This window comes from Pantherophis guttatus, chromosome 13, assembly GCF_059756535.1.
Source record: "Pantherophis guttatus breed Tessera chromosome 13, ASM5975653v1, whole genome shotgun sequence".
Classification (NCBI taxonomy): domain Eukaryota; kingdom Metazoa; phylum Chordata; class Lepidosauria; order Squamata; family Colubridae; genus Pantherophis; species Pantherophis guttatus.
Window position 1 is genome coordinate 8,917,705 of NC_142075.1, and position 14,681 is coordinate 8,932,385.

Genomic DNA, 14,681 nt, shown 5'->3' on the forward strand with positions numbered 1-14,681 from the left:
TTTCCTTTCCTTTCCTTTCCTTTCCTTTCCATTCCATTCCATTCCATTCCTTTCCTTTCCTTTCCTTTTCATTCCATTCCATTCCTTTCCTTTCCTTTCCTTTCCTTTCCTTTCCTTTCCTTTCCTTTCCTTTCCATTCCATTCCTTTCCTTTCCTTTCCTTTTCATTCCTTTCCTTTCCTTTCCTTTCCTTTCCTTTCCTTTCCTTTCCTTTTCATTCCATTCCATTCCTTTCCTTTCCTTTCCTTTCCTTTCCATTCCTTTCCTTTCCTTTCCTTTCCTTTCCTTTCCTTTCCTTTCCTTTTCATTCCATTCCTTTCCTTTCCTTTCCTTTCCTTTCCATTCCATTCCTTTCCTTTCCTTTCCTTTCCATTCCATTCCATTCCATTCCATTCCATTCCATTCCTTTCCTTTCCTTTCCTTTCCTTTCCTTTCCTTTCCTTTCCTTTCCTTTTCATTCCATTCCTTTCCTTTCCTTTCCTTTCCTTTTCATTCCATTCCTTTCCTTTCCTTTCCTTTCCTTTCCTTTCCTTTCCTTTCCTTTCCTTTCCTTTCCTTTCCTTTTCATTCCATTCCATTCCATTGCTATTCTATTCTATTCTATTCAATTCTATTCTATTCTATTCTATTCTATTCTATTCTATTCTATTCTATTCTATTCTATTCTATTCTATTTTGGAATCTAATGTTATTTATGGAATGAGCTAGGAACTATATCCCCGGTTGCAACTGTTAATCAACAGATTAAATAGGCCCGAAAACATACACCTTCTTAATCCTGGGGATTAGCACTGCTGAATTTAGCAAGAAGCTTAATTGATCCTGGTAACATAGGGGTAAGATTCTTAATTTACCGAGCAGTCAGGAGCGGGATGGTGTTATGGACTGGACCTGTTTCCCGAAATAGATCCGCCTGTTCGGTGTCGTGACAAAAGAACACAATGGCATCTCACAGCCAAATTTTGCAAACTGCCCTAAAATTAGGTACAGCGGTGGAGGTTGCATCTAAGGGGGATTAAAACTGGTGTCCTTTCTGGATCTGGTTGGAGTTTCTGTCTGAAATTAAAGAGGAACAATGTGTCCCAGAAGCCTACATTTCATAAACGCGCCATTCCTTTATAGTTTATAATTTCAGCCCTAGCAATGCCATATCCTTATTCAGTACCCATCATCATACCAGTCCTATTCCGGTGGCACTGCTGAAGATAAAACAATGTGACTGATGACTGTTTTTCGCAGTGACGATCTTTTCAGCATGCCCCCCGGTCATGTGATCAAAATTCAGAGGCTTGGCCAACTGGTTCATAGTTATGACGGTTGCGGTGTCCCGGGGTCACGCAATCCCCTTTTGCGACCATGGGGAAGCCAGATTCACTTAACAACTGTGCTACTAACTTAAGAACTGCAGTGATTCCGTTACCAACTATGAAAGAAAGATCGTAAAATGGGGCAAAACTCACTTAACAAATGCCTCTCTTAGCAACAGAAATTTTGGGTTCAATTCTGGTCGTAAGTCGAGGACTAACTTAAGAACTGCAGTGATTCCCTTACCAACTATGAAAGACAGGTCGTAAAATGGGGCAAAGCCCACTTAACAAGTGCCTCGCTTAGCAACAGAAATTTGGGGTTCAATTGTGGTCGTAAGTCGAGGACTGCCTGTATTCTCCTTCGTCAGTACAGATGCAGTCCTGAACTTACAACCATTCATTTAGTGACGATCCAAAGTCACAGCAGCACTGAAAAAAGTGACGTATGATCGTTTTTCACATGGATGACCTTTGTAGTATCCCCATGGTCACGTGATCAAAATTCAAGATGTTGAATTTGTATTCAAGTATGAACTGACTCATACTTATGACTGTGACTAAGCAGTATATAAGTCTAAACGCTATTGCTATTGCTATGTCCTGAGGTGATGTGATTCCATTTTGCAATCTTTTGGCGTGCAGAATCAATGGGGAAGCCAGATTCACGTAACAGCTGTGTTACTAAGTTCACAACTGCAGTGATTCACTTAGCAACCGTGGCAAGAAAGGTCCTAAAATGGAGCAAAACTCACTTAAGAAATATCTCACTTAGCAACAGAAAATTTGGGCTCAATTGTGGTCGGAAGTCCAGGACTTCATCGGTACTTTGTTTAAGTCAGTGGTGGGTTCCTCCCACTTCTGCCGAGCCGGTAGCGGTGATGATATGACGTCACCTAACCGGTTCTGCCCGTCCCGCCCCCCCACCCCTCACGTTATTCTTACCTTTTATTTGGCCCCACCCCCAATCTATTGCTGCCTCCTGAGTCCCAGCTGATGGCTAGAGGGAAAAAAACTGTTTAAACTCTTGCCGCGGGGCTTCAAAGGGCCGCCCTACAGCTGATCAGTGTTAGAAGAAAACAAATGAGTAGACGGGTGCCTGCAAAAATAAATGGGTAGACCAGTGCCTGCAAAAATACATGAGTAGATCAGTGCCTGCAAAAATAAATGGGTAGACCAGTGCCTGCAAAAATAAATGGGTAGACCAGTGCCTGCAAAAATAAATGGGTAGGCCGGTACAGCTCTGCAAGCAGTTAAAAGCCTGGTAGACCAGTAGCTCTGCTAATCCTAAAGAATTGTCACATGACCATCAAGCCACGCCCACAAAATAAACCACACCCACAGAACCGGTAGTAAAAAAATTTAGAACCCACCCCTGGTTTAAGTCTTGCTTATCACAGGGAGTAACAAATAGCAATAGGGAGATTGCCCTACTCTCAGGTGTTGGCTTAGAGTAGCCAGGAGAGGCCCTTTCCAAGCATATCTTAATAATAATCACCAGAATTAGGAATTTGCTTTTTTTAAAAAACAAACGAACAAACCCAAAAACAGCAACAGGCCATTGCAATCTGAGATGGAGAAATATCTGACCTCTGCGCTTAACAGAACCCCTGATAATTGTTGATTTATTTCCTGTGTTTGCATAAAGTCACACCGTGCTGGCAAGCCTGAGTCTCTAAATCCTGGGATCAGGTTTTCCGGAACGCTTGCCAATCTAATCTTTCCTTGCTCCCGCCAAGCTTGTTCTCGTTAAACTTGGTGTTACTGCCAGCGAAAATTACTCACACGCCATTAACTCCCAAAGCGATACCGTTGGCACAGAGGTTTTTTTTTTCTTCTGTTTCGTGGCATCTACAGTTCCTGACAGTGCAAGGGGTTGTGTGTGCCTGTGTTTGTGTGTGTGTGTGTGTGTGTGTGTGCTGCTCAGTCCATTTCCCCCCCTCCCCAAAAAAAAAGAGAAAAGAAAAGCCATTCTTTGCATCCCCAAAGAAGTAGAACAAACCGCAGTACCCAAAATGTGAGAATAATTCTGCAGCTGCTGAAAGAGAGCCGGGATCAAATAGGCTTGTTCAGTTTTTCCTGTTGTAAAGGATGTTTGCCAAAGGCAGGTACTGTAAAATGAACAGAATAAACAGAGATGACTGGGACACAGAAGCGTGCAAAATACACAACTGGACAGTCCCTCGACTGAAAGGGTCCAGGGCCGTGATGGCGAACCTATGGCACACGTGCCAGAGGTGGCGCACAAAGCCCTCTCTGTGGGCACATGCGCTGTTGCCAGCTGCTCTTCTGGTTTCCAGCCAGCTGGTCTTTGCGGGTGCTGGAACACCGGAAAACGGCCTGAAAATGACCGAAAAACCGGCCTGAAAACCGCCCAAAACACAGCCTGAAAACCACCTTAAAACAGCCTGAAAATGTCCTGAAAAACAGCCTGAAAACGACCTGAAAAACAGCCTGAAAACGGCCTGAAAAACAGCCTGAAAATGACCTAAAAACCGGCCTGAAAACGGCCAGGAAAACAGCCTGAAAATGTCCTGAAAAACAGCCTGAAAACGACCTGAAAAACAGCCTGGAAAACAGCCTGAAAACAGCCTGAAAAACAGCCTGAAAACAGCCCAAAAAACAGCCCGAAAACGACCTGAAAAACAGCCTGAAAATGGCCTGAAAAACAGCCTGAAAACAGCCCAAAAAACAGCCCGAAAACGACCTGAAAAACGGCCTGAAAATGGCCTGAAAAACAGCCTGAAAATGGCCTGAAAATGGCCTTAAAAACAACCCACGAAACAGCCAAAAAAACAACCTGAAAATGAGCAAAAAACAGGCATGTGCGCGCTGATCAGTTGGTCTTCGGGTTTCCGGCACTCCGGCATGCGCAGATGCGCACATGCTCTGGTTTGGCCACTCAGTGCCTAAAAGGTTCGCCATCACTGGTATCGGGTCTCCTGCTTGAGCAGGGGGTTGGACTAGAAGACCTCTGAGGTCCCTTCCAGCTCCAGTCTGATGGATTGAAATAGAGCTGCGTTACAGTTAATCCTCAATTTACTAACACAACGGAGCCCAAAAATCCTGTTGCTAAGCCAGGCACTTGTGAAGTGAGTTTTGCATCATTTTACGACCTTTCTTGCCATCGTTGTTAAGTGAACAGTGCCGTTGTTAAGCTAAGTAATACTGTAAACCAGAGGTGACCACCGTTGCTTCGTCAAGCATTGGGTGGTTGAGATGGACCTTGTTGTCATGAACTCTGCCGAAAAGTGAGCACAAAGCCAGCGACCTCATGAACATAGATAAAAACAACAAAAATGTGTGTGGGGAGGAGGATTCCTATACAGCTACTCCTCAACTTACAACAGTTCATTTAGTGACCATTTGAAAGTCACACCGGCACTGAAAAAAAGTGACTTACGACCATTTTTTCACACTTACGATCATTGTAGCATCCCCCATGGTCATGTGATCAAGGTCAAAGTTCAAATGCTAGGCAACTGACTCACATTTATGACGGACGCAGGGTCCCAGGGTCACGCGATCCCCTTTTCCGACCTTCTGACAAGCAAAGTCAATGAGAAAGCCAGATTCACTTAACAACGGTGTTACTACCCTGTTTTCCCCCAAAATAAGACATCCCCTCATAATAAACCCAATCGGGCTTTTGAGCGCATGGCAATAAGGCCAAGCGCTTATTTCGGGGTTCCAAAAAAATATAAGACAGGGTCTTATTTTCGGGAAAACACGGTAATTTAACAATGGCAGTGATTCGCTTAACAAACACGGTGGCAGGAAAAGTCGCAAAATGGGGCAAAACCCACTTAACCAGCAGAGCTGAAGAAGCTTCATTGGACGAGAAGCGAAATGTCTTCAAAGAAAAATGAGGAAGTCCAGTTGCCTCTTGGGAAAAAAAACAAAAAATAACCTTCGGGACATTTTCTTTTTTTAATTTGATTTATATGCCACCCTTCTCCGGAGACTCAGGGCAGCTTACAATGCGTTAAGCAATAGCCTTCATACTTTTGTATATTTATACAAAGTCAGCTTATTGCCCCCACAAACTGGGTCCTCAATTTACCTACCTTTGAAAGGATGGAAGGCTGAGTCGACCTTGAGCCTGGCGAGATTCGAACCTGCAGTAATTGCAGGCAGCTGGTCTTAATAACAGGATGCTTTAGACCACTGTACTACCAAGGCTCCTCATTTAACAAACGTTTAAACAAACGTTTAACAAACGTTTAACAAACGTTTCACTTCACGACATAAATGTTGGGCTCCCTTGCGGTCGTACCTCAAGGACTATCCCGTACATCCAAGTCTGTTCTGAGTCAACCAGGAAAAAAAGGGTTATCTGTTATCGTGTCTCCCTGAAAATAAGACCCTTTCTTATATTTTTTGGAACCCCGAAATAAGCGCTTGGCCTTATTTTCGGGGAGGTCTTATTATTTTGGGGCGTGTGAAGGAAACCAGAAGAAATGGCAGGGACCGGTTGTGCATGCATTTAAATATTTTCGGGGAGGCTTATTATCAGGGGATGTCTTATTTTAGGGAAACAGGCAGGGGTGAAATGTTCCCGGTTTGGACCGGATCGCCTGATCCGGTAGCGATGGTGGCAGGAGGTTCGGAGAACCGGTAGCAAAAATCCCTGCCCCCCCCGCCCGCCCCCCATGCCCAGCTGAGCCGCACGATCATCAGAGGCTTTTTTTTTTTCACTTTTAAAAGCATTTTTTCTACAACCTCTTCGGCCGAAAAACGCTTTTAAATGTTTTTTTTAAAAAAAAGCCTCTGATGATCGCATGGCTCAGCTGGGATCGTCAGAGGCTTATAAAAGCATTTTTTTTCTGCAACCTCTTCGGCCGAAGAGGTTGTAGGGGGAAAAAAATGCCTTTAAAAGCCTCTGACGATCCCAGCTGAGTTGCCTGATCGTCAGAGGCTTTTAAAAGCATTTTTTTCTGTAACTTCTTAGGGTTGTAGAAAAAATGCTTTTAAAAGTAAAAAAAAAAAAAAAGCTGGCCACGCCCACCCAGCCACATTACACCCCCCCCCACCAAGCCACGCCCACAGAACCGGTAGTAACACATTTTACATTTCACCACTGGAAACGGTATTTTTATGGCTCAGAATTTTTCTCCGTTGGATCAAAGCCTTCAAATATCATCCTTTTTTCAACCCTTTTTTCGGCCTGCAGGCTTTTGCTGGGTCCCAGCCAGGTTGCATAACACATTTTACGGGAAGCAATTATTCTGGCAACGCTGGAAACGAGCAGAAGAAGCAGAGAAAGCATGCAGACTCATCCAACGCAGGTTTCCTGCGGGAGGCAGAAATCAGAAGAATGTTCTTTCCGAAGAGGTAAACGGAGGATTGTAGCAAAGCAGCAATAAATTATTCTCCCCCTCTCACTTCACCCTCACATTGTGGAATTTCCAATGAGGCAAACATTGCTTTCCCCGGTCCAAAAAAAAAGGTGTTATAAAATTCAGCCTGTGATGCAAAATTCTGGAATTTAATTTTACCATGTGTTAGATTTGTTGAATTAATGAATTTGCTTTCTGTTTTGAGGGGCTTTTCGGGAAACAAGCAGATAAGAGACACTTTCTCCTCTTCCGTTAAAGAGTACATGATCTAGCCAGGGGTAATTCCCTATAAATACAGGTAGTCCTCGACTTACGACCACAATTGACATCCTCCCCCATTTCCGTTGTTAAGTGAGACATTTCTTAATTGGGTTTCATCCCATTTTACGACCATTCTTTCCCCGGTTGTTAAGGGAAGCACTGCAGTTGATAAGTTAGCAACCTGGTTGTTAAGTGAATCTGGCTTCCGCATGGACTTGGCTTGTCTGAAAGTCGCAAAACGGGATCACATGACCCTGGGACGCTGCACCCGTCATAAATGTGAGTCAGTTTGCCAAGCGTCTGAATTTCGATCACGTGACCTGGAATGGATGCTGGAAAGGTCGTAACTGTGAAAAACAGTCAGGAGTCACGCTTTTCAGTGTCATCGTAAGTGTGAACGGTCACTAAACGAACTGTTGTAAGTTGAGGACTACCTTTACCGATGAAGGAGACTACAGGTAGACCTCAACTTCCGGCCACAATTGAACCCCAAATTTCTGTTGCTAAGTGAGGCGTTTGTTAAGTGAGTTTTGCCCCATTTCTTACGACCTTTCTTTCACAGTTGGTAAGGGAATCATTGCAGTCCTTAAGTTAGTAGCACAGTTGTTAAGTGAATCTGGCTTCCCCATGGTCGCAAAAGGGGATCGCGTGACCCCGGGACACCGCAACCGTCATAACTATGAACCAGTTGGCCAAGCCTCTGAATTTTGATCACATGACCGGGGGGCATGCTGAAAAGATCGTCACTGCGAAAAACAGTCATCAGTCACATTTTCCAGTGCCGTCATAACTTTGAACGCTTACTAAACGAACTGTTGTAAGTCAAGGAGTCCTTGTAACCTTCTGCCCAGTCTTCCTAAGTTTCACAGGATTCCTTTTTCCCCGGGGCATGTGAGAAAACGGCATGTTGTTGTTTTATCTTCAGCAGTGCTCCCGGAATAGGACTGGCATGATGATGGGTACTGAATAAGGATATGGCATTGTTGGCGCTGCAATTATAAACTATAAAGGAATGGAGCTTTTATGAAATGGAGCCTTCTGGGACACGTTGTTCCTCTTTAATTGCAGACAGAAGCTCCAACCAGATCCAGAAAGGACACCAGTTTTAATCCCCCTTAGATGCAACCTCCACCTCTGTACCTAATTTTAGGGCAGTTTGCAAAATTTGTCTGTGAGATGCCTTTGTATTCTTTTGTCACGACACCGAACAGGCGGATCTATTTCGGGACACAGGTCCAGTCCATAACTTTCCAGTGTCTTTGTAATTCTGTCATTAAATGAGCTGTTACAAGGTGAAGACTACCTATATTCAGGGGATCTGTGGGAAAAAAATCTCAGATTAAAAGAATGTGGATGTACAGGTTAAAGGAACACCATTTTCAGTTGGAGAGGAAATGGTTTATTGCAGTAATGATGTAAGTACTCGTGGTTAAATTATAACAGGCCAATAAAATGTGTAGAGGAGATATTGACAAATGCATATAAAATGTAGTAAAACACTTTATTGTGCTTTTTTGACGAGGGTTCCTAGTGGAAATTCTGAGAGTTCAGAGTTTCCCTGAATGTATCATTACGATTTTGATTCTGAAGAACTGAAGAAGCTTCTTGGAGGAGAAGCGAAATGTCTTCGAGGAAAAACAATGGAAGTCCCCGTGGCCTCTTGAAAAAGCTCCTTTGGGACAACCATGAACTGGATGACTGAGAATCTTCACAGACATTTAGCGTCTATCACCGTTAAAGATAAATTTTGTCCTTCAGGAATGGTTGGAGAACTTCAGCTTCCATTAGTGAAATTCAGGACCTTTTTCAACCCAAGTTCTTTGCTCATAAATTTGGTGGAGAATCACAAAAGGCCAGGAGGTCTCCCAATTCTACTTTTGATATTTCTACCATAGCAAGAAGGGTAGATTCTTGGTCAGGGGGAAGAAGAACTCCAGTCTTCCTTGACTGACAACCTGCTGATCATTAATCTACTGTAACCTCCATCTTGAGAGATGCCTCAAGTTGTACCCAATCAATTATGCTGTCTAAAATGGAGGTCAGCCTTGAGGAATGGCTGAAGAGATTGCGCAAAACTGGATGGATGATCCCTTCACATGGAGGTCAGCCTTGAACTGATACAACAATGAACCTTACCGCCTAATCCCAGTCCTTTCATCCAAGGGATTTATGAAGAAGAAAAAGTAGAATTGCAAAACAGGCTGGTGATCTTCTTTCATGAGAGAAGAGAAGAAAAAAAAGGGGAGGCAGGGCATGTTCCAGGCCCTTCAACAGTACAAGTTGAATCATAATGGGTCAGAAAAACAGAATAACAGAGGTGGAAGGGACCTTGGACGTCTTCTAATCCAATTCCCTGCTCAGAAAACCCCCTGCTCAGGAAACCCTATACCCGTGATGGCGAACCTATGGCACACAGGTGGCACATGGAGCCATATTGGTGGGTACGCGAGCGTTGCCCTAGCTCAGCTCCAGTGCGCATGCACACGCTGGCCAGCTGATTTCTGGGCCTTCTGGGCCCAACGGAAGTCGGCAAACGGGCTGTTTCCGACCTCTGCAGGGCCTCCGGGGAGGTGGGGAAGGCTGCTTTTGCCCTCCCCAGGCTCCTAGGAAGCCACTGGAGCCTGGGGAGGGCAAAAAATGGGCCTACCGGGCCCACCGTTCCATCACATTCCATAAGCGGAGGGAACATTGGGGGGTCGTGCGTGCATGCATGCATGGGGGCAGCAGGGCGCATAGAATTATGGGTGTGGGCACACACGTGCGCAACCACCCTGCACTCCCCCAGTTTTTGGCACGCGATGGCAAAAAGGTTAGTCATCACTGCCCTATACTCTTTGAGACAAATGGTTGTCCGATCTCTTTTTAAAACCTTCCAGTGTTGAAGCACTCACAACCTCTGGAGGCAAGTTGTTCCACTGATTAATTGTTGTTAGTGTTGCCAGATGTTCACTATTTGAGCGGACAGTCCACTTTTTTCACATTATGTTCACTGTTTTTTTTCACAAAATAGTGGACATTTTTTTTTATTCAAAAGCTTTATGATGAAATTAAAATGTAATTTAATATTTTACACATTATTATAATATATTTGATGTTTTGAATTTTAAGTAAAGTTTTGAAGTGATTATTTTAATACGTGTTAAAATGTTTGTAAGAAAATATATAATTTAATTGTAAAATTTTTTTTATTTTTTTACTACTTAACACACACACACACACACACACACATACCGCTTGTCCACTATTTTTTGGAAGCAGACGTGGCAACCCTAATTGTTGTCGTTGTCAGGAAATTTCTTCTTAGTTCTAAGTTGCTTCTCTCCTTGATGAGTTTCCACCCGTTGCTTCTTGTCCTGCCCTCGGGTGCTTTGGAGAATAGCTTGACTCCCTCTTCTTTGTGGCAGCCCCTGAGATATTGGAACTCTGCCATCATGTCTCCCCTAGTCCTTCTTTTTATTAAACCCAATTCCAGCAACCGTTCTTCATATGTTTTAGCCTCCAGTCCCCTAATCCTCTTTGCTGCTCTTCTCTGCACTCTTTCTACAGTCTCCACATCTTTTTTACATCGTGGCGACCAAAACTGGATGCAGATTCACGTGATCTTGATTCTCTCCCTCAACTATCCAGGATCCCACCAAGTCCAGAAGGAGTAAGACTAGAATAGAATGGATGATCTGCAAGGGACATTAGAGGTCTTCTAGTCCAGCCCCCTGCTCAAGCAGGAGAACCTATACCCGTGATGGCGAACCTATGGCACGCATGCCGGAAGTGGCACGTAGAGCCATCTCTCCGGTCACGTTGAGCCATTGCCCGTTGCTATTCCGGGTTCCGGCGCGTCGGCCAGCTGGTCTTCACACATGCGGTAGCGCAAGACACTGGAGAAGCAGCTGCCCGGTGTGCATGCGCACCAGCATGATGATCTTCTGATTTTTGGCACACGCGTGCGCACCAGCCAGCTGCTCTTCCACCCCCCACCCCGCATTATTCTTACCTTTTATTTGGCCCCGCCCCCAATCTATTCACTGCTGATCGGCTAGAAGGAAAACACTGTTTAAACTCTTGCCGAGGTTTTCAAAGGGCCGCCCTACAGCTGATCAGTGTTAAAAGGAATCAGAGGTAATTAGCCCCGTTACCTTCCTGGGGTAATTGCCTGGATCGTGGCATTTCCTTGTGCATACTTTTGATAAAATAAAACCGGAATACATCTTCTAATAAACTCATATTTATTGTAAAGAAAATAAAACATCTAACTATCTAAATATTTAATTGTTACATTTTTGCAAAGTTCATATCGGCTACTTCTCAGTAGCCGGACGTCTCTTGGCAAGAGAAGAAAGAAAAGTGTGAAGAAGAAAGAAAGAATGCGGACATGCGTAGTATCAGTTACTGATAAGAACTTTTGGCAAGCTACGGAAAGTCTGACAGTCCAGAAATAATGAGCTCTGCTGGTAAATACAAAAACGCAGTGACAAAAGGCAGTGTGGTGGTAGACCAGTGGGCTCGAAAAACAAATGGGTAGACTCCAAGAACAAATGGGTAGACCGGTACAGCTCTGCAAGCAGTTAAAAGCTTGGTAGTCCAGTACCTCTGCTAAATCCTAAAGAATTGTTATATGACCATCGAACCACGCCCACAAAATAAGCCATGCCCACAGAACCAGTAGTAAAAAAATTTAGAATCCACCCCCGACCTATACCATTTCAGATAAGTAGCTGTCTAGTCTCTTCTTAAAAACCTCCAGTGATGGAGCGCCCACGATTTCTGGAGGCAAGCAGTTCCACTGGTTAATTGTCCTCACTGTTAGGAAGTTTCTCCTTAATTCCAGGTTGCTTCTCTCTTTGGTTAGTTTCCATCCATTGTTTCTTGTCCTGCCCTCAGCTGCTTTGGAGAATAAGTTGTCCCCCTCTTCTTTGGCAGCCCCTCAAACTATGATGTCACCCCTAATTCTTCTTTTCTTTAGACTAGCCAAACCCAAATCCTGCAGCCGTTCTTCATATGTTTTAGTCTCCAGGCCTTTGATCATCTCAGTTGCTCTTCTCTGAACTTTTTCCAAAGTCTCAACATCTTTTTATAGTGCGGTGACCAAAATTGGTTGCTGTCTTCCATGTGGGGTTTTATAAAGCAGCAGTAATACTTCAAGGGATCTAAAGAAAACGGTTTTTAAAAAGACAAGTAGAGAAAGGATGTAGGTCACGAGTTTTGAATTTCCTACTTTCAGAGGTGTCCTCAAGAAGAGAGTCAAAAAAAACCCCAACCCCAAGCTGCAACCTAAAGTGATATTTCAATTGCAATGTGGCTGTCATCTTGACTTTTTGACCCCTCCTTCAGGACAATCTTTACAACAGTCTGTTGGATTGAAAGAAAAGAAGACCAAGAGGTGCTTCATAATTGCAGTAGTAACCAAAATTGTGGAAACCTTTTGGGAAAAGTGTATTTTTGAAGTTTGATGGCTAATAACACCCCCTTTTTTTTGGAGTTTCAAGATAATCCTATTCCACTGCTGGAATGGCTTGGGAATAGCCCAGACCTTAACCCAATTGAAAATCTATGGAGCCGACTAAAGAAACTTGTTAGTCAGAAGCGACCCAGCAATAAAACCCAGTTAATAGAAGCAAACCTTCAATCTTGGTTTCACATTATAACAGCTGCAGAACTCAAAGACTTGGTTCCCTCCATGGGAAGACGTTGTAAGGCCATCATTCATGCTAAAGGTTACCCAACTAAGTATTAACTGATGTGATATTTTTTTATATATCTCTTTTTTTCTATGGTGAGAATTTTTGTATATCTCGTTTTTTCTACGTGTTTCACTTTTCTTCTTTATACTGTAACAGCTATTCTAATAGCAAATCCTTCATAAAAGTTATTGCATTACATTCGTGATTAAATTATCTTTCCATTGATATATAATTTTAGGGTACTAGTCCCCAAAAGAAAGTGGTGTTATTAGCTAGTTTTAGAAAATACACTTTTCCCAAAAGGTTTCCATAATTTTGACCACTGCTATAACACAATGCCCCTCTCGTTATCTGTGGCATGGCTTCTTTCATTCTTTTGACTTCTGCCAGCATGGAATGAAATTTGCAACCTACCCTGGCGCTTAAAATGAAATAAAGTCTGCCCTGCTAAATTTCAGATGGACTGATACAGAAGCTTAAGGCAAGTCAGAGCCTTTTCTGAGAATTATTCAGAAATTAAATTGTTTCTATTTGGGGACCCGAGAGAACAAATGTCTTTAAACAACCAGATGGTTGCCTTTAATTTTGGGGGAAATTAGAAAAAGGACATTTGGGGGAATTTCTGTTCCTAGGCATCTTTCATATTGTCTTGGAACAAATGAAATATATTTATTGCGCCTTCTTAAATAGTCATCTGAGAGGCACTGGCCAAACGCATTTTGCTTGTGGCGGTTATATGATCAGCATCAACTCTGCATTTATACAACAGCCTTAATTGGGTTACCCATTTGGCTCCTTTTGTGGAGGCTTGGCACCAGAGCTGAAATCCAGCAGGTTATGACAGGTTCTGGAGAAGTGGTAGCAGAAATTTTGAGCATTCAGAGAACCAGCAAATACCACCTCTGGCTGGCCTCAGAGTGGGGTGGGAATGGGGATTTTGCAGTATCCTTCTCCTGGATTGGGAGGGAATGGAGATTTTGCAGTATCCTTCCCCTGGAGTGGGGTGGGAATGGGGAATTTGCAATATCCTTCCCCCAGGAGTGGGGAGGGAATGGGGATTTTGCAGTATCCTTCCCCTGGAGTGAAGTGGGAATGGGGATTTTGCAATATCCTTCCCCCAGGAGTGGGGAGGGAATGGGGATTTTGCAGTATCCTTCCCCTGGAGTGGGGAGGGAATGGGGATTTTGCAATATCCTTCCCCCAGGAGTGGGGAGGGAATGGGGATTGTGCAGTATCCTTCCCCCAGTAGTGGGGTGGGAATGGAGATTTTGCAATATCCTTCCCCTGGAGTGGGGAGGGAATGGGGATTTTGCAGTATCCTTCCTCTGCCATGCCCACCAAGCCACGCCCACAGAACCGGTGAGTTAAAAAAAATTGAATCCCACCACTCTTTGCACACAATGATTGGCGCCACGAACAACAACAACCTGAAGTAAAAAAATAATAATCAGTCTGAGCGTCTTGCACATCGATTTCACCTGTCTTGATTAACCCAGCTATGCAAACAAATCCACACCATCATCAAATAATGTTTTGCAAAACGCATCCAAGCCCAACCCTTTGCTTAGCAGAGTTTGGAAACAGGAGGGGGAAAAAAAACAACGAGAAAGCTATTTCTTGTGAAAGGAAGAAGAGTTCCCAGGAATCATGAAAGATGCAAAGAGCTTCCCCTTGACCCAAGAGATAAAAGAGAGATAAAATGATAGTTTATTTAGAGCAGGGATCTCCAACCTTGGCAGCTTTAAGCCTGGCGGATTTCAGTTCCCAGAATTCGCCAGCCAACTGGCTGGGGAATTCTGGGAATTGAAGTCCGCCAGGCTTAAAGCTGCCAAGGTTGGAGATCCCTGATTTAGAGCAAAGGGGAGACCGTCAAAAGAGCATGACAGAACCCATCTGGAGCAGGAGATATCCTATCTAGAATGAAGCATGGCCCATCCATAGTGAGGTATCAAAGGAGCAGGGAAATAAGACCTCAGGTTCCCCGAATCATCCTTGGAGAAGGAAACAGTAGAAGAGCTTCAGTACGGTTCCAGGAACCTGGTGGCATTGAAAACATTTCTTCTCCATCTCCTCCTCCTTCTCCTCCTCCTCCTCCTTCTT